The sequence below is a fragment of the Aotus nancymaae genome, unplaced genomic scaffold, assembly GCF_030222135.1.
Source record: "Aotus nancymaae isolate 86718 unplaced genomic scaffold, 86718_ANA_hifiasm-v0.15.2.pri h1tg000004l, whole genome shotgun sequence".
NCBI lineage: Eukaryota > Metazoa > Chordata > Mammalia > Primates > Aotidae > Aotus > Aotus nancymaae.
The window spans coordinates 57,193,736-57,215,057 of NW_026988415.1; the positions used below are offsets into that span (position 1 = coordinate 57,193,736).

Genomic DNA, 21,322 nt, shown 5'->3' on the forward strand with positions numbered 1-21,322 from the left:
AGAATTTTTTTAATATTCATGTCATAGCACGAATTAGGACTTTTTATTACTTTTTATGACTGGACACTATTCCATTTTATAGATATAAAACATTTGTTTTTGTATTCATTAATGGATAAGCTTTGAGGCTGTTTTCACTTTGGGCTATTATTAGTAATGCCATTATGATCATTCATGTAAAAGATTTAGGATAGATATACATTTTTAATTTGTTTGAATTATATTTAGATGTGGAGTTGGTGAATCATGTGGCAATTCTATGTTTAACTTTTTGAGGAACATCCAAATTATTTTTAAGTGTCTACACCATTTTAATTTCTCACTAACAATATGTGAGGATTTCAAATTTTCCACATTCTTAGCAACACTTTTTATTACACATTTATTAAACTTGTTATTTTAGCCATCTTAGTGAGTAGACAGCATCATCTCATTGGGGATTTGACTTCCGTTTCTCTAGTGACTATTACTTTTTAACACCTTTTCAAGTGATTATAGGCCATTTGTATATCCTCCTTAAAGAAATGTCTATTCAGATACTTTAACCATTTTTAATAGCTTGCGTTTTTATGATTCTTACTTTTTTATATATATATTCTGAATACTAGGCACTTATGACACTTACCAGATATATAGTTTGCAAATGTTTTTATCCATTATGCATGTTTCTTTTTAACTTTATTGATAGACTCTTTCAAAGCAAAAATAAGCTTTTAAATTTTGATGCATTCCAACTTACCTATTTTTTGGGGGGGCATTTGTGCCCCAGATACCATATCTAAGAAACCATTGTATAGTCTAAAGTTATGTAGATTTATACCTATGTTTTCTTCTAAAGGTTTTATAATTTTAGGTCATACATCTAGGTATTTGATGATTTTTGAAATTATTTTTTATATCTAGTGTGGATTAGGATTCCTAATTCCTTTTGAATGTGGATACAGTTTTCTCAGTAATACTGGTTGAAACAAATATTTTTCCCCATTAATTTGCCTTGAGGTTTGTTGAAAATGAATTGACCATAGTCATATGGGTTTATTTTTGGACTATCAATATAATCTATTGTTATATGTCTATTTTTATGCAACTACTACACTGTTTTTATTGCTGTGGCTTTTTAGGAAGTTTCAAAATCAGCCAGTTTTAAAATTCTATCTTTGTCTCTCTGCTTTTTAAAATCTTTGTTTTGTAAGTTATTTTTATTTTTAGTTTGCAAATAAGCCTGTACATATTTATAATGTACAGGGTAATGTTTTCCAATACATATACATTTTTGAATGACTAGATTAATTAACATATGAATTACCTCACGCACATTTTTTGTGATGAGAACTCTTAAAATCTCACTTAGCAAGTTTTGAGAATGTAATACATTGTTACTAACTAGTAACCAAGTTGTCAATAAATATCTTGCACTTATTCCTCCCATCTAACTGAATTTTTGTTTTATTTGACCATTTTCCCAGCATCTGCATCAGTCCACAGGCTATGGTAACCACCATTCCACTTTCCCAATCTATGAGTCCAACTTCTTTGGTTCCACATATAAATGAGATCATATAGTGTTTGTCTTTCTGTTCATGATTTATTTCACTTGGCATAAAGTTATCTAGGTTCATTCATGTTGTCACAAATGACAGGATTTCCTTATCTTTTAAGGTTTAATGTATTCCATTGTGTATATATGCTACACTTTCTTTAAATATCTGTTGTTGGACACTTGGGTTGATTCTATATCTTAGCCATTGTGAGGAACACTGAAATGAACATAAGAGTTTAGAGATCTTTTCACATACTTATTTTATTTCTTTAGATACATATTGATAAGTGTTGAATGTATCCTGCAGAGTTAATGTGTTGGCAACTTCATCCCCAAAGCAACAGTGTTGAGAGGTGAGAACGTTAATAGGTGACTAAGTGATGACAGCTCTCCTTCATGAATAGATTAATGTTATTGTAAAAGTGGGTTGGTTATCTTGAGAGTAGGTTTCTGATAAAAGGATGCATTCAATCCCTCTCTCTCTCTCTCTCTTTTTTTTTTTTTTTTTTTTTTTTTGTATACAAAGTCTCACTCTGTTGCCCAGGCTGAAGTGCACTGGTGTGATCTTGGCTCACTGCAACCTCTGCCTCCCGTGTTCAAGCAATTCTCTTGCCACAGCCTCCCCAGTATCTGGGACTACAGGGGCCCACCACCACACCCGGCCAACTTTTGTGTTTTTAGTAGAGACAGGGTTTCACCATATTTGCCAGGCTTGTCTCAAACTCTTGACCTCAGGTGATTCACAGAACTCAGCCTCCCAAAGTGCTGGGATTACAGGCGTAAGCCACCATGCCCGGCCCCCTTTTCTCTCTTATGTGCACACTCTCTCACCAAGCAATGCTTTCTACCATGTTATGGCACAGCAAGAAGGTGCTCACCCAAAATGGCCCCTAGATCTTGCTATTCTCAGCTTCCAAAAGTATGAGACAAATATGTTTCTTTTTATTATAAATCACCTAGTCTCAGATACTCTGTGATAGCAACACAAAATGGAGTAAGACATATACATTGTAGTGGAAATGCTGAATTACATGGTATTTTCATTTTTAATCTTTTGAACAACTACCATACTGTTTTCCATATTGACTTCACCATTTTTTCATTCCTATCAACAATGTGGGTTCCATTCCTCCAAATTCTCACCAGCATTTGTGATCTTTCATCCTTTTGATTATAGCTATTATAACATGTATGGGCTGTTAGTTGCTTGTGTCTGAAATTTGCATTTCTCTGATAGTGATTTTGAGCATTTTTTTCATATACCTATTGGCCATTTGTGTGTCTTCTTTTCAGAAATGTATATTAGGATCCTTTGCTCATTTTTAATAGGGTTTTTCTTTCTCCTAAAGAGTTGTTTACATTTTCTATTTTGGATATTCACCTTTTTATCAGATATATGGTTTGCAAATATTTTCTCCCATTATGTAGGTTGTCCCTTCACTCTATTATTTTTTCCATTTTTTTGTTTTGTGTTTGTTTCTTGTTGTTGCTGTGCAGAAGCTTTATAGTTGGATATAATCCCATTTGTCTATTTAGTTTTGTTGCATGACCTTTTGGGAACAGCTACAAAAAATCATTGCCCAGACCAGTGTTGAGGAACTTCTTCCCTATGCTTTCTTCTAGTAGTTTTATAGTTCTTTGTCCTAGATTTAAGTCTTTAATACATTTTGAGCTGTCTTTCATATATGATGTGAGATGAGAGTCTAATTTCATTCTTCTGTATGTGAATATTCAGTTATTCCAACATTATTTATTGAAGAAACTCTCTTTTGTGTATTCTTAGCACCTTTGTCAAAGATCAATTATATAAATATATTTCTGGGCTCTGTTTTCTGCCAGTACCATACTGTTTTGATTACTAGGACTTTAATGTGTATTTTGAAGATAGTGTGGTGCCTCTGGATTAGATCTTTTGTTTAAATTACTTTGGATAGTCAGAGTAACTTGTGAATCCATATAAATTGCAGAACTATCTTATTTTTTTCTGTGAAAAATGTCATTGCTATTTTGATACAGATTGTATTGAATCTGTAAATTACTTTGGGTAGTATAGTTACTTTAACAATATTAATTATTCTGAAATATAACCACATCTTTTCAGTTATTTGTTTTTTTTCTTGAATTTTTCTTATCAATTTTTCATAACTTTCAGTAACAGGCCTTTCATCTCCTTGGTTAAATTTATTTTGATGTATTTTATTTCTATTTTGTAACTTTAGTAAATGGGATATTGGTCTTCATATTTTGTTGTGTTTTTGCAGGAAAAAACTAGTACCAGTTCCTTTCCATATTTAGTGCTGTCTTCAGGAGCTTTTCTAAGGCAGGCCTGGTGGTGACACATTCACTTTGCATTTGTTTGTCTGGAATGGATTTTATTTTTCCTTTGCTTGTGAAGCTTAGTTTGGCTGGATATGAAATTCTGGGTTGACAAACACTGCATGTTCTTACTCATAAGTGAGTGTTGAACAACAAGAACACATGGACACAGGGAGGGGAACATCACACACCAGGGCTTGTCAGGTGTGGGGGCTAGGGTAGGGATAGCAGGGGTGGGGGAACTGGGGAGGGCTAACATTAGGAGAAATACCTAATGTAGGAGACAAGGGGATGGATGCAGCAAACCACCATGGCATGTGTATATGTATGTAACAAACCTGCACATTCTGCATATGTACCCCAGAACTTAAAGTACAATAATGAAAAAAAGAAATTCTGGGTTGAAAATGATTTCTTCAATAATGTTGAGTACTGGCCCCCACTCTCTCCTGGCTTGTAGGGTTGCTGCAGAGAGATCTGCTGTTAGTCTGATGGAATTCCCCTTGTAGGTGACCTGACCTTTCTCTCTGGCTCTCCTTAACATTATTTCCATCATTTCAACCTTGGAGAATCTCAGTGGTGTTCTCTGTATTTCCTGAATTTGAATGCTAGCCTGTCTTGGTAGGTTGGGGAAGTTCTCCTGCATAATATTGAAATGTGTTTTCCAACTTGGTTTCATTCTCCCCATCACTTTGAGGTACACCAATCAATCATAGGTTTGGGCCCTTTACATAGTCCCATATTTCTTGGAGGAAAAGCACCTAGATTTGATGGTCATCTTCAGCAAAGTTTCTGGATGCAAAATCAGTGTACAACAATCAGTAGCATATCTATATACAAATAATATCCAAGCTGAGATGCAAATCAAGAATGCAATTTCATTTTTAACAACCATGAAAAGTATAAAATATCTAAGAATACAGATAATCAGAGAGGTGAAATATCTCTACAATGAGAACTACAAAACACTGCTAAAAGACATCAGATGACACAAACAAATGGATAAACATTCATGGTCATGAATAGAAGGAATTGATATAATTAAAATAGACATATTGCCAAAAGCAATTTACAGATACAATACTATTCCTGTCAAACTATCAATGACAATTTTCACAGAATCAGAAAACAAAGTTATAAAATTCATATGCAACCAAAAAAGACTCTATATAGAAAAAACAATCCTAAACAAAAGTATAAAGCCAGAGGCGTGACACTACCTGACCTCAAAATATGCCTCAATGTTATAGTAATCAAAATATGGTACTTGTACAAAAATGAACGTATAGACCAATGAAACAGGTTTGAAAATCCAAAAAATAAAGCTGCACAACTACAACCATGTGATCTCTGACAATGTCGACAATAACAAGCAATGAGAAAGGACGTTCTATTCAATAAATGCTGAATATATAACTGGCAAGCCATATGCAGAAGGTTGAAACCAGACCACTTCCTTTCCCTGTATACAAAATCAACTTAAAATCAATTAAATACTTGAATGTAAAACCTAAAACTACAAAAATTTTAGAAGAAAACATAGGAATTACCACTGTGGACATTGGCCTTGGAAAAAAAATTCATGATAAAGACTAAAAAAGCAATTGCAACAAAAACTAAAATTGGCAAATGGGATCTAATTAAAGTGCTTCTGTACAGCAAAATAAACTTAGCAACAAGGTAATTCAACAACCTACAGAATGGGAGAAAATGTTTGTGCTCTATGCATCTGATAAAGGTCTAATATTCAGAAACTGTAAAGAAATGAAATAAATTAACAAGCGAAAAACAAACAGCCACATTAAAAAAAGGCAAAAGACATGAAAAGACACTTCTCAAAAGAAGACATACACATGGCCACCAAGCATATGAAAAATTGTTGAACATCAATAATCACTGGAGAAGTTCAAATCAAAACCACGATGAGAAATAATCTCACACCAGTCAGAATGGCTATTATTAAAAAGTAAAAAATAACAGATTATGGCAAGGTTATGGAGAATAGAGAGCACTTACACACTGTTAGTATGGAATATAAATTACTTTATTCACTGTGGAAAGCAGTTGGGAGATTTCTCAAGGAACTGAAAACAAATCTCTCATTCAACCCAGCAATCCCAGTGTTGGGTAAATACCCAAAGGAATACAAATTTTTCTACTTATAAAGGGACATGCATGCATATGTTTATCCCAGCACTAGTCACAATATCAAAAACAAAGAATCAACCCAGATGTCCATCAATGATGAATCGGATAAAGAAAATTTGGTACATATACACCTTGGAATAGTACACAGCCATAAGAAGAATGAAATGATGTCCTTTGCAGCAACATGGCTGGAGCTGGCCATAATTTTTTCATTTTTTATTTTTTGAAATGGAGTTTTGCTTTTGTTTCCCAGGCTGCAGTGCAGTGGCGCGGTCTCAGCTCACTATTCTAAGTGAATTAAAATAAGAACAGAAAACCAAATACTGCATGTTCTGTCTTATAAGTGGAAGCTAAACATTGCGTACACATGGACACAAAGAAGTAAATAACAGACACTGAGGCGTAGTTGAGGGTGGAGAGAGGGAGACAGATGATGATCAAAAAGCTGCCTATCAGGTAGTATGCTTATTACTTGGATGACAAAATAATTTGTACACCAAATGCCCTTAAAACACAATTTAACCATGGACAAACCTGCACATGTTCCCCCTGAGTACAAAATAAAAGTTGGAAAGAAAAAGAAGACCAAAAAAGTGACTTTTGTCCGAAAGACAGTATGTAACAAATGCTGGAGAAGATGTGGAGAAAGGAGAACTCTTACACACTATTGGTGGGGGTGTGAATTTGTACAGCCACTCACTATGAAAACCAATATGGATATTCCTCAAAAAATTAAAAATGGAACTACCTTATGTTACAGCAATCCCAATAGTGAGTATATATCCAAAAAGAGGAAATCAGTATATCAAAGAGGTATCTGTGCTCTCATGTTTATTGCATCACAATTCACAATAGCCAAGACGTGAAATCAGCCCAAGTATCAATTAATGGCTGAATTAATAAAATGTGGTACACATACACAATGGAACATTATTCTGCCATAAAAATCAATGAAGTCCTGTTATTTGCAGCAACAGGTATGGAACCAGAGGACTTACATTAAGTGAAATAAGCCAGGCAAAGAAAGACAAATATCACATATTTTCACTCACATGTGGGAGCTAAAAAATTGAAATGATAAATAAAGGAAGTAGAATGGTGCTTATCAGAGGCTGGGAAAGGTAGTGCAGAGGTGAGGAGAAAGATGGGGTAGTTAATGGTACAAAAATACACTTAGGAAGAAGGAGTTAGTGTTCATTAATGTGATAAAGCAACTATAGTTAACAATAATTTATTGCATACTTCAAAGAAACTAGGAGTAGAATTGGAGTGTTCTTACCACAAATATATAATGAATGCTTGAGGTGATTGATACCCCAATTATTCTGATGTGCTTATTGCATCTTGTATGCTTGTATCAAAATATCACATGTACTCCATAAATATGTTCAACTATTATGTGCCCATAATCATTAATTTTGAGACAGGGTCTCACTCTGTCACTCAGTCTGGAGAGCAGTAGTGCCATCTTGGCTTACTGCAACCTCTGCCTCCCAGGTTCAAGCGATTCTCCTGTTTCAGCTTCTCGAGTAGCTGGGACTATAGGTGCCCACCACCGTGCTCGGCTAATTTTTTTTTTTTTTTTTTTTTTTTTTGTATTTTTAGTAGAGATGGGATTTTGCCATGTTGACCAGGCTGAACTCCTGACTTTAGGTGATCTGCCCTCCTCATCCTCTCAAAGTTCTGGAATTACAGATGTGAGCCACTGCACCCAGCCAAAAATGTTTTTAAAAGAAAAAAATCCTGACAAAATTGAAGGAAGAAATAGACAGTTCTACAATAATAATTGGAAAATTCAATACTCCAATTACAATAATAGATAATACAGACAGGACAAAAGTAAAGAAATGGATGGCTTAAGGAACACAATAAACCAACTAGATCTAACAGCCATATACAGAATACTCTACCCAACAATATAGCATACTCATTCTTTTCAATTGCACATGGGGTATTTTTCAGAATAGACTATATTTAATGCCACAAATTAAATCTCATTAAATTTTAAAAGACAGACATCAAATAAAATATCTTCTTCAATCACCAAAAGATAAAATTAGAAATTGAAAACAGAACTAGAAAATTCACAAAATTGTGTATTTAAACAACACACACTTAAACAAGAAATGGGTCATTAAAAAAATCACAAGTGAAATTGTAAAGTACATCAAGGTAAATAAAAATAAAAGCACAACATATCAAAACACGGAACAAAGCAAAAGTAGGGCTAACAGGAAAATTTATAGCTATAATAGCTTAAATTAAAAAATAAAAGGTCTCAAATCAGCAACCTAATTTCACAACTTAAGGAAATAGAAAAAGAACAACTACACCAAAATCTAGCAGAAAAAATAAAATAATAAAGGTTGAGACAAAGTGAAATGGAAAATAGAAAAATAAAGAGAAAATAGACTAGTGAAACAATAAGTTGGATCTTGGAAAAGATCAACAAAATTGCCAAAACGTTGGGTGGATATACTGAAAAAAGAGAGATGACTTAAATGACTAAAACAGAAAAGAAAGTGGGGATGTTACTACTGATTCTACAGAAATAAAAATAAGGAGTACTATTAACAACTGTACACCAAAAAATTTTATCACCTAGAAAAAAATGAAAAAAATTACTAGTAACACCAACCTATCAAGACTAAATCACAAATAGAAAATCTGAATAAGCCTTTAACTAAGGAGATGGATCAGTAATCAAATTTCTCTCCCAACCAAGAAAGGCCTTGGACCTGATGGATTCATTAGTGACTTGTAACACACATTTAAAGAAGAACTAATACAAAGAATTCTCAATTTTCCCAAAAAATCAATGAAGGGGGAATATTGACTATGTGACCTCATATAGCCAATATTGACCTGGTACTGGGCAATGAGCTAAGGACTTGAATAGACAGTTCTCGAAAAAAGATACATAAATGGCTAATGAAAAAAGTTGAACAAGAACACTGCAAGAAAAGAAAACTACAGAGTAATATCCCTTGTGAACACTGATGGAAAAATTCTCAAAAACCTACCAGCAAACCAAATTCAAAAGCATATTAAAGGATTATACATCCTGCCCAAGTGGGTTTTAATCCTGGAATGCAAGTCTGTTCAACTTATTAAATCAGCGAGTGAACTTATACCACATTAATATACCAAAGGTTAAAAAAACAAATCATTATATCAATTGATGCAAACAAGTATTTTCAAAATTCAACACCCTTTTATGATCATAAACATTCAAAAAACTAGAAAAAGAAGTATAGTAAAAAACCTCAACAATGTAGTTTTGATTTGCATTTCTCTAATGACCAGTGATGATGAGCATTTTTTCATATGTTTGTTGCCCTTGTGTATGTCTTGTTTTGTAAAGTATCTGTTCATATCCTTTGCCCACTTTTGAATGGGCTTGTTTGTTTTTTTCTTGTAAATCTGTTTTAGTTCATTGTAAATTCTGGATATCAGCCCTTTGTCAGATGGGTAAGCCAACCCAAATGCCCATCGATGATAGACTGGACAGGGAAAATGTGGCACATATACACCATGGAATATTATGCAGCCATCAAAAATGATGAGTTCACGTCCTTTGTAGGGACATGGATGAACCTGGAAACCATCATTCTCAGCAAACTGACACAAGAACACAAAATCAAACATCACATGTTCTCATTCATAGGCAGGTGTTGAACAATGAGAACACATGGACACAGGGAGGGGAGCACTACACACTGGGGTCTGTTGAGGGGAAATAGGGGAGGGACAGTGGGGGGTGAGGAGTTGGGGAGAGATATCATGGGGAGAAATGCCAGATATAGGTGAAGGGGAGGAAGGCAGCAAATCACACTGCCACGTATGCACCTATGCAACAATCTTGCATGTTCTTCACATGTACCCCAAAACCTAAAATGCAATAAAAATAAAAAAATTAAAAAAAAAACCTCAACAAAGTAAATCCTATATATTGAAGCCAAAATTCAATCTCCCACAGTCAACAACATACTCCATGGTGAAAGAGGGAAAGTTTTTCCTCTAATATCAGGAACAAGGCAAGGATGCCCACTTTTGCCTCTTTTATTCAGCATCATGTGGCAGGACCCAGCCAGAGCAATTTGACCAAAAAAATTAATTAATAATGGGTACCTAAATCAGAAAGGAAAAAGTAATCTATATTCACAGATGATGAGTGTATATGTAGAAAACTCTAAATGTTTTGCACAAAAACTTATAGAAATAATAAATGGACTAAGCAAAGTAGCAGGATGGAAAGTCAACACAAAATGTTAGTTGCACAAAATGTTAAAAACAATCTGTAAGGACAAGTATAAAAAAATTCCATTTACGATAGCATTACATAGAAAGAAAATACTTAGAAAATAACTTATCTAAGGAGGTAAATTATTTGTACAGTGAAATGTACAAAACATTGGTGAAAAATATTAAAAACATAAATAAGTGGAAACACAATTCAGGGTGATGGATTAGAAGCTTTAACATTGCTAAGATGTCAAAACTACTAAAGCGATCTACAGATTTGTTGTCATCCCTGTCAAAATCCTAATGACATTTTTTGAAGAAATAGTAAAACCCATCTTAAAATTCATGTGAAATCTCAAGGGACCCCAAATGGCTAAAATAATCTTGAAAATGAAAAGCAAAACTGTAGGACTCACACTTCCTAATTTCAAAACTTACAACACAGCCACAGTAATACAAAAAAAGTGAGATTGGCTTAGAGATAGACATATAAACCAATGTAATAGAATAGATAGCCCAGAAATAACCCCCGAAGTATGGCCAGATGATTTTTGATGAGGATGTCAAGAACATTCAGTGGAAAAAGTACAGCTTTTTCAACAAATAGTGCTGGGAAAACTGGATATCTACATGCAAAAAAATGAAGCTGGACATTTACCTGACAGCATATATAAAAATAAACTCAAAATTGATCAAAAAAATGAAACAAAAGTGCTAAAACTTTAAACCATCGAATGAAAATAGGGCAAAAGCTTCATAACATTGAATTTGATTGTCATTTTTTGGATATGGCATTTAAGTCACTGGCAACAAAAGAGAAAATAGACAAATTGAGCTTCAAAATTTTGTTAATATACAAAAGGCACTATCAATAGAGTAAAAAGGCAACCCACAGAAAATAATAATTCTCCTTTGAATAATGGATTTGAACTGCATGGGTCTGTTTATATGCAGATTTTCTTTCAACTTTGCCATCTCTGAGACAGGAAAACTAATCCCTCCTTTTCCTTCTACTCTTCAGCCTATTCAAGGTGAACACAATTAGAATGAAGACCTTTATGTATATCCAGTTACACTTAATGAATACTAAATACATTTTCTCCTCCTTAATAACAATAATTTTCTTAACTTTTTTTTTTTGACATAGATATTTATTTGCATAAAGTTTCCACACATGCCATTTAAAAACTCCAGTGCTTTTTTAAAAATAAGCCCTTAACAGCTCTGAGACACATGGCCTCTTCTGTATCCCAGGCAGGTTCCTAAATGGAGGTAGAGCACGTATTCCTATTTTACACACTCATATGGGAGATAAGTGGTTAAGGAGGACTAGAAACCCAACCAGGCCTTCTGGAGTGCTGGACACACACAGCATTCCTAAGGAAATGCCACCAGAGAAAAAATACAAGTCTGTACAAATATCTTTATTTTCACACTTAAAAAGAATCACATACTCATTCTAACAGCTTTACCAGGCTTGGCCAACCCAATAAGTTACACACTCACTCAGGTACGTGGAAGGTTATTTCACAGCTCCTTAACTGATCGAGTCAGGGCCAAGTGGTCACTTTCCCCACAGCCAGACTCTGGATTTGTCCACTGTGAGGACACCATGCCTGGCACAGGCTGAGGGGGCGGCTGCAGTCAAACCTTGCCCTCCAGATTACAAACCAGTGTAAGTAGCACAATTCTTGTGGCTACTTTCACTTCAGAGTATCATGTTTATTGATGTGGAGTTTTCTGAATAGGGCAGTTAAGGCACACCTGCTTAGTAAAACAAATATTTCTTGTAGCGTCCTAAATTGAGGGCAGCAGTCAACAGTAAGATAAATGTCAGTGGCATGTTCCTGACAGGTTGTACAGCAGCCCTGGGCTCAAGGATTTCTCCCCCTGCACAATTCCTAAGACTGTTTGCTAGTTGATTCTTTGTTTTGGCAATTTGCTGTTTTTGATGAGTTTGCTGCAATCCAGGGGTGTTCAAGTATTTCTCTGAGCATTGGCATCTGGCTGGGATTATGCTTCAACAGTCTTGAAATGAAGTCCCTGGCTCCCTCTGTTACAAAGTCAGGGAATGTGACTTCAACCCTTGATATTCTTTTTTAGGTCTCTTGGTATGTGTTTGCCTCAAAAGGAAGCTTCCTAACTAAAAATTCATAGCAAAGAACTCCAAGGCTCCAGAGATCCACCTTCTCATCATGCATCCGACCTTCAATCATTTCAGGGGGCAGGTAGTCCAGGGTGCCTCAGAGAGTAGTCCTCCTGGAAGATGGAGCATGTACTGACCACCCAAAATCTTCAATTTTAAGCTCTCCAGCTCATCCAAGAAGTAAGTTCTCTGGCTTAATGTCTCTATGAATAACTGTCTTCAAATGACAGTAAGACAGGGCATTTGCCAATTCAGTGATATAAGTAGCAGTTCTCTGCTCATCAAACTTTGAAAGTTTCTGAAGCTCTCTATAGACTGTTCCAAGTGGTGCATATTCCAGAATTAGGTAGACTCTGGTGGCATCATGGAAACCATGCAGTCTGAGAATGTTAGGATGCCGAAGGTGGGATTATATTTCTACTTCTCTTCTGAGCTGATGCTCCACTCCTGCTTTCTCCAGCTGAGTCTTAAATAACACTTTAAGAGCCAGAATAAACTTGCTTTGTTTTTCTCTTGCCAAATAAACATTACAAAACTTTCCTTTACCCAGAGGGCGGCCGATTTCAAAGTCTTCCAAAGACCATTGCCTCTTTTTTGATTCTTCATTTTTCTTCATTTTCATTTTGATGCCAGTTCTTCCTCAGGATTATTTTCAGGTGCCGGCGGCTGGGGCTGCTTGCTCTTTTGGGTGTTACGCAGTGGCCTGAAGACAGGGTGAGGTACACTGGTTGCCTGCAATTGCTTCTGCTTCTGAACCGGCTTGTGATTGGAGACAAGCTTTTGTGCTTGCAAAGGAACACAATGGGAAGAATTTGAAGGACACAAGACTCTCTGACCCTGGCCACTATTTGCAGGTAATGGATTCTGACAAGAAAATTGCTGAGTCACAAGAACATGTTTTGGACCTCCAACTGGTGCTATAGCCTTAACAGGCCCAGAAATGCAGTTTTTTTTTAGATCTGTCCATGATGCCTGCGACCCAAGGATGCAATTTATTTGTCACTAACTTACTTTAAGAATATAGTACATAACACATGTAACATACAAAATATGTATGGCTGTTTATGTTATTGGTAAGGTTTCAGGTCAAGAGTAGGCTATTAGTAATTAAGTGTTGCGGGAGTTAAAAAGTTATATGTAGATTTTTGACTGCACAGGGGAGTCAGTGACCCTAATGGCAGTATTGTTTAAAGGTTAACTGTATTTTAAATCGTGTGGCTGATAAGGGATTAATATCTAGAATATATTTTTTTAAATTCTACGACTCAACAACAAAACAATCAATCAACACAACTGGAATATGGGCTAAGGACGTGAATAGACATTTCTCCAAGGAAGATACACAAATGGCCAACAAACGCATGAAAAGATGCCCAACATCATTAACCATTAGGAAAATGCAAACCAAAACTAAAGAATACCACCTGACAACTATTAGTATGGCTACTATCAAAAGCAAGTGCTGGGGAGGATATGGAGAATTTGGAACCCTTTTGCAGTGTTTAAAAGAATGTAAAATGATACTGCCATTGCAAAATACAGTATGGCGGTTTCTCAAAAAATTAAAAATAGAATTACCATATGATTTAGCAATTCTACTTTTGCATGTAAATCCAAATTCGTAGAAAGTAGGGCCACAATGAAGCAGTTGTACACTCATGTTCATAACAGCATTATTCACAATAGTTAAAAGATAGAAGCAATGCAAATGTCCATGGAAAGAGAATAGATAAGCAAAATTTGGTATACACATACAATGAAATATTATTTAGCTTTAAGAAGGAAGGAAATTCTGATATATGTTACAACGTGAATGAAACTGGAAGGCAATATGCTTAGTGAAATGGATCAGTCACAGAGAGAAACATATTGTACTAACCCACTTATATGAGATATTTAGAGTAGTCAAAGTTACACAGAGAGAAATTATAATAGGGATTTCCAGGGACTGTAGGGAAGAGGCAGTAAGGACTTGCTGTTTAAGGGGCAGAGAGCATCAGTTTTGTAAGATGAAAATTCTGGAGCTTGATTACACTACCTTGTGAATGAACTTAATGTCACTGAACTGTACGCTTAAAAATCATTGAGATGGTAAATTTTATGTTATGTGTATTTTACTAAAATAAAAATTTAGAGAAGAAAATACCATGAAAACAAATTAACATAAAGAATTTTTCATACATACATAAGCAGAAAAAATTCCTCACCAACATAGCTGCACTACAAGAAATTTTAACAGAAGTCTTTCGGGCAGAATAAAGCTCTTATTAGGTATAAATTCAGGACTACACAAAGGAATGAGAAGCACCAGGAATGGTTAAGTGGATAAATATAAAATATTTTTTTCTTGTTATTTAAATACGTTTAAAAGCTATTGGCTATTTAAAACAAAAATAAAGACAGCACATTTTAGAATTCATGACAAATGTAGAAATAACATGTATGGTAACAACAGCACAAAGGTCAGGAGGGAATAAATGGATGTACACTAATTGTAAGATTCCTATCATATATTTGAAGTAGTATCATAGCAATGGAAGATTTACCGTGAAAAGTCTCCAATGGAAGATTTACCGTGAAAAGTCTAAGTTACACATTATGATCCCAAGCACAAATAAGCCAAAGAAAGATAAAATGGCATCACAAAATTTTCAGTCTCAAAGAATGCCTACATCAAATAAAGTTTGTTGGGGGAAAAGTACATTGCGAGCTAGAAGTAACACCGTGCATACAATCCTCTCAAATTCTTAGTATTCCACAACTTAGGGTATAGACTATCTTCCTATGTTGTAGGCAATATTCCAGTAGAAAGGAAACCTCTCAGTTAATGTTCTCAAACATTTATAGGGTCAGGAAGGAAGAAAAGTCTATGTGACTATATAACGTTAGAAACTCTCAGTTTGATGAAACGACTTTGTTGGAAACAGGAAACCTCTAGAGTTCATAGAGTAGCCTTCCTCTTTTCTTCCTTTAAGTAATTTAGGCTGGGAATTCTAAGATTAGGATTCCATCATGGTCACGTTCTAATAAGGAACCTCGTCCTAGTCTCTTCACATGACTGTCGTCTTGTTGTGTCCTCATACGGTGGATATGAGTGGAAGAAGCCAGCTCTCTTGTGCCTCTTCTTAGAACGGCACCAATTCCACTGCGAGAGCTCCACCCACGTGACCTAATGACTTCCCAAAGGCCACACTTCCAAATAGCATCACACTGGGGATTAGGGTTTCAACATATGAATTGGTGTAGGGGCATACACGTTCAGTCCATTGCAGCCAGCTCTCTTCTAGATTACCCAATAGGAGGAAAACAAGGCTTCAAGCCATCTGGATTTGTCTGTTAATAGGGACATAAAATAATTATAAAACATTCTTATAGTAAGGAATTAAAAAACTTAAGGTGGTCTGAGAACTTGTCAAGAGTAGGCTATTTTTTACATTTATTATACACTTTATATTTGTTGCTGTTATATACAAGCAATCCCTAAGAGTAAAATTCAACCTCTCTCTCTCTCTCTTTCTGTTTGTGTGTGTGTGTGTGCGTGTGTGTGAAAATAAAGGGGTTCAAATGAGTCCTTGGACATTTTTTTACTAAGATAGGTAAGAAGTGAAGAGGAATACATGTACTGCATTATTTGGGGGCTTAACATGGTCATTATGAGTTCCCTGGGTCATAGTTTAAAAATGGCTTTAAAAAATCCCATTTAAGTTTGAGAAATTATAAAAATGTCAGTATTCCTAACTCTAAAGAAGTGTTCATAGTTTTTAGTTGCATATTATGATTCTTCAGCGTGAGTCCAATAAAATTAAATATTTGTCACATATCATATATACATATTGTAGTAATTAAATGTCTTAGTAAAGACAGGGAAAAAAGAGAAGTGATATTTGCCTTCAGTTATTACAGGATATTAAGATTTTTAGTACTTCTAGTTTAAAAATTAGTCAGGTGAGATGTGTTACACATTGGTACATGAAGTTTTGAGGGAAAAGGTAGTTCAATAGACCACTATTCATATGTTATTGTTTGAAGGAATATTGACCTTAGATTTGTTGATGGTTCTTGAATTGTAAAAACTTTTTAATGAGGTTTCATGGGTTCATATTCAAGCCTACTTTGTTCTTATTCTGAAAAATAATCCCTATGAAAAGTTAATTATTGATACTTTTTGAAATAACCTGAATTACTTTTCTAAAAGAAATCCATGGTGAAACAGCACCGATTATCCATGTAGAGTAATCTGTACTCATGTTCCTAGCAGGTTCCCACTCTGAGTAATTCAGATACTTTTATTTACTATTTTTTTTTTTTTACTTTTATGTTTTCTGGTCCACAAATATATAAATAGAAGATTTATGAGAAAAAGCCATGAATCAGGAGACCCGTGAAAAGTCTAAGTTGCACGTTATGATCCTAAGAACAGATACGCCAAAGAAAGATAAAATGGCATCACAAAATTTTCAGTCTAAAAAAATGCCTACATAAAATAAAGTTTGCTGGTGGAAAAGTACATTGAAAGCTAGAAGTAACACGGTGTATACCCAGCTCGGGTGGGTGGGGGTGAGACAGCACATCTCATACAAGTAATTTTTGCCACTTGATAACTATTTGCTGAATGACAAATCAATTAATATTATGTTAGACTCTCAGAAAATAATACTATATTAGTAGGAAATGACTCTCAAAATAAAACGGCTTGATGGTTTTACTCACACTTTATATTGGCCATGATAAATGTCACATAATAGTACTGTATATTTATCTTAATAACATGTTTAACTTCAGGGGCTACTTTGTTATTTATATTAGTTATTTACTTCTTAGATATTGCATTACCCTTTTCATGTAAATAAATCTCAGCATACAAAGAAATTTTTCAATAAAACTGGTAAGAAGTATGAAAGGAATATATTAATAATTTAAGAAAGAGAAAATAGAGGTAGGAACAGCTGAGGTAATATTCCAACTGTTTGCCTTTAGTGGGTTGAGACATAGAGATAAAAAGATAAATAATGAGGGATATTTTTTCCAGCAACCTTATAGTGTCACTTTTTTTCTTTATTTTAAAATCTTTCGGGGATCTTCAGGTGGGTGGGGTGAGACAGAAAATCTCATAGAAGCAATTTTTGCCACTTGATAACTCTTGCTGAGTGACAAAAGTCAGGCACCATCTCGATGTCCCTTTTCTAATTGTCCTGTCTGTGCTTTGCATCTCTGTTCTTCTTTACTTTTTTGAGGGAGAGAGATGGAGGGTGAGTGAAGTTGTTTTCTTTCTTTTTAAATTATTTTATTTTATCTCTTCTCTTGAGTGTCCAGTTATTTCACTTTACATTACTGTTGACTGGCTTTCTGATGAAAATATTCACAATAACACAGCACATTCCACTTTCTAAAATTATTCTACCTTAGGCTTCTAGTTTGGAAAGTATGGTATAGACCTGTGTCTCCTTGTAACTCCCTGCTAAACATAACTGTGTATCCTCAAAAATACAAAAGGCAACAAAATGAGAATACTGAAAGATGGTGAGACAAACGCAAACTGGTTTGGGACCCCAGGACTAGAGAAACAACATAGTAGTATGTTGTTCTACTACTGTTGTAGAACATGTTGTTCTAACATGTGGTGTGTTAGTATACATTTTAGGGCTCCCAGTTAACAGAAGAAACTGACACAACACCAGTCTTTTGTAACCACAAACAGTAGCAGTACGCAACTCAGAACAATTTCTCATCTGGATCAAAAAGGAGTCCCTCTGACAACACTAGACAAACTGACAGAACCAGCAAGGGAGATCAATCGAAATTCCTTGCAAAATTAAGCCTCCCAGAAAAGTGCTGACCTAAAACTGCCCTTTTCTGTTTATGAGATAACTTTGAAGATGGAGAGACTAGGGAGGTGAGGGAGAAAGAAAAATTGACAGAAAGTATTCTAAAAACATTCAGTAAAATATACTCACAGCTACTATAAATAAATCAAGGTGGAAATCTAAAAAATATGTAAGTATTACAAAGGAAAAGAAAAAATAAACAGTACAATGAGTACCAGAGTAAACACAGAGGAAACAAAAATGAATAAATGAATATATGAATAAATAAATAATAAATAAATTACAGACTAAATTCTAACTTCAAGGATCACTTTAGATACAGAAAATCTTATTCCAAAATTTAGAAGGAATAGGTACAGATTCTATAGCAGCTAAAGTAATCTTGACAAAAATAAAGTGATAAGAATCACCCTGCACAACACTAAGTCTTACTATACTACTATAGCAACAAAAATAGTGTGGTATTGATGGAAGGACACATACATAGATCAATGAAACAGAGGACAGAACTTACAAATGGATTCTAACAAATAGGCTTAATGGATTTTTTGCACAATTGTAGAAGCAATTTGATGGCAGAAGAAAAGCTGTTTTGACAAATGGATCTGCAGAAGAAAAGCCTTTTTGACAAATGGATCTGCAGCAATTGAATTTCCATAGGCCAAAAGAAAAAAAGATAAAGAAAAACAAAAACAAATAGAAATTCCACAAGTTGAGCCTCATACATTATGCATAAATTAACTAAAAATGTCTCATGAGTTTAAATGTAAACTATAAAACTGTAAAAATTTAAGAAAATAATAGGAGAAAATCTTTGGGATCCAAGCAACAATTTCTTAGACTTGACTCCAAAAGCATAATCTATCAAAGAAAAAATGGATAAATTGTACATAATCAAAACAAACAGCAACAACAAAACACTTTTGCTCTGTGGATGCCCATGTGAAGAGAATGAAAAGAGAAGATCTAGACTTGAGGAAAATATTTTTGAACCATATATTCACCAAAAGACTAGTGTTTAGAATGTATAAGGAACTTTCAAACTCAACAGTTAAAAAAAAAATCTAATTAGAAAATGGGCAAAAAAAAGAAAAAATGAACAGACATTTTACCAAAGATGATATAAATACAGCAAATAAGTACATGAAGATATGTTAAACATCATTATTCATCAGAGAAATGCAAATTGAAACCATAATGCATAGTATTATGTGCCTATCTAAATTTCTAAATTAAAACTAGCAGTTTTAAAACTAGTATTATGTGCCTATCTAAATTGCTAAATTAAAACTAACATCAAAGGCTGGTGAGAATGCGTGCAGAGAAACTAAGCCACTCATGCAAGCTGGTGGAAAGACAAGTTGGTACAGACACCCTAGAAACCAGTTTGGCAATTTTTTATTAAACAAAATATACAATTACCATATAACTAATCCATTGCACTCCTGGGCTATTATCCCAAATAAATGAAAACTTATGTTCATTTTAAAAACCCTGTTCAACAATGTTCATAGCAGCTTATTCATAATATCCAAAACCTAGAAACAGTTCAGATGCATTCTGTATCCCAACATGTGAATGATTAAACAAACTGGCACAGCTATACTGTGAAATATCATTCAGTAAATAGATATATCTACTGAAAATTAAGCTGAGTGAAAGAGAAAGGGTGTGAGGGGCTTAAGAGATAATACCAAAATACTGCATACTATATGATTCTATATATATAATATTTTTTAAAGTGATAAAAATTTAGACAGATTAGTGGTGTTCAGAAACTAGGGAGTATGGAGGGTGAGGGTGTGGAGCTGAATGTTGTTGTTAAAGAACAGGAGGGATCCTTGTGGTAATGGAATTTTTTTTTTTTTATTTTGACTGTGGTCATGAATGCATGAACTTTACACATGTGATAAAATTGTATAAAACTAATTACATAAACACAAATGAGTATAAGTAAAACTACATCTGATTTTGTATTATAGATTTTAAAAATACTATTTGGGGAAACTGGGTAAGGCATATTTGGGATCTCTGTATTATTTATTACAACTGCATGTGAATCTATAATTATCTAAAATCAAATTGTAATTATAAAAACACTCCCCGCCAACCCTTCGGAGTCTCCAGTGTCTATTATTCCATGTTTTGTGTTTATGTGTCCACATTATTTAGCTCTTACTTATAAGTGTGAATATCTAGTATTTGACTTTTTGTTTCTGTGTTTTGTTCACTTAAGATAAAGATCTCCAAATCCATCAATGTTGCTGCAAAAAACATTATTTCATACTTTTTTGACTAAATAGTATTCCATTTGGTGTATGTATATGTATATGTACACCACATTTTCTTATCCAGTCATTGATGAATACTTAGGTTGATTCCATATCTTTGTTATTCTGAATAGTTCTGGTGCTAAACATACAAGTGCAGGTATCTTTTTGTTAAAACGATTTTTTTTTTCCTTTGAATAGATAGCCAGTGTTGGGATTGCTGGGTTGAATGCAGTTCTATTTTATTTCTTTGAGGAATCTCCATAGTGTTTTCCATAGAGTTTGTACTAATTTACATTCCCACCAATACTGCATAAATGTTCACTTTTCTCTGAATCCTCATCAACATCTGTTATTTTTTAATTTTTTAATAATAGCCATTCTAACTGGCATAAGATGATATAGCATTGTGGTTTTTAATATACATTTCTCTGATCTTTAGTGTCGTGGAACATTTTTTCATATGCTTCTAGGACATTTTTAAGTATTCTTTTGAAAAATGTCTTTTCATGTCTTTCGCCCACTTTTTAATGGGTCATTTGTTTTTGTTGTTGTTGTTGAGAGATGTGAATTTATTTGTATTTGCCCATCATGGGATTTGCTCAGCAACTTGGATCTGTGGAATGAAGTCATTCATCAATTTTGCAAGTCTTGCTCATTGCTTCTACCCTTACTTATTACATATTACTTCCACCCTTACGTATTACTACCTTACATATTACTTCCACTCTTACTATCAAGATATCGGGATGTTTGGTTTGAAACTCCCTATATGCCCAGCAGAACCTTTCAGGGAATTACAGTTCAATCTGAGACTTTTCCAACTCAATTC

At 34.4% G+C, this 21,322-nt stretch overlaps 1 long non-coding RNA gene and 1 pseudogene across 1 annotated transcript in view; one reads left to right on the forward strand and one right to left on the reverse strand.

The window, feature by feature from the left end:
• LOC135268271 (uncharacterized) overlaps positions 1 to 21,322 on the forward strand; it is a 211,053-nt gene that overhangs the window by 114,735 nt on the left and 74,996 nt on the right. The window lies entirely within an intron of this gene.
• The window catches only part of LOC105725594 (aurora kinase A-like), a 41,156-nt pseudogene continuing 31,984 nt past the window's right edge, over positions 12,151 to 21,322 (reverse strand).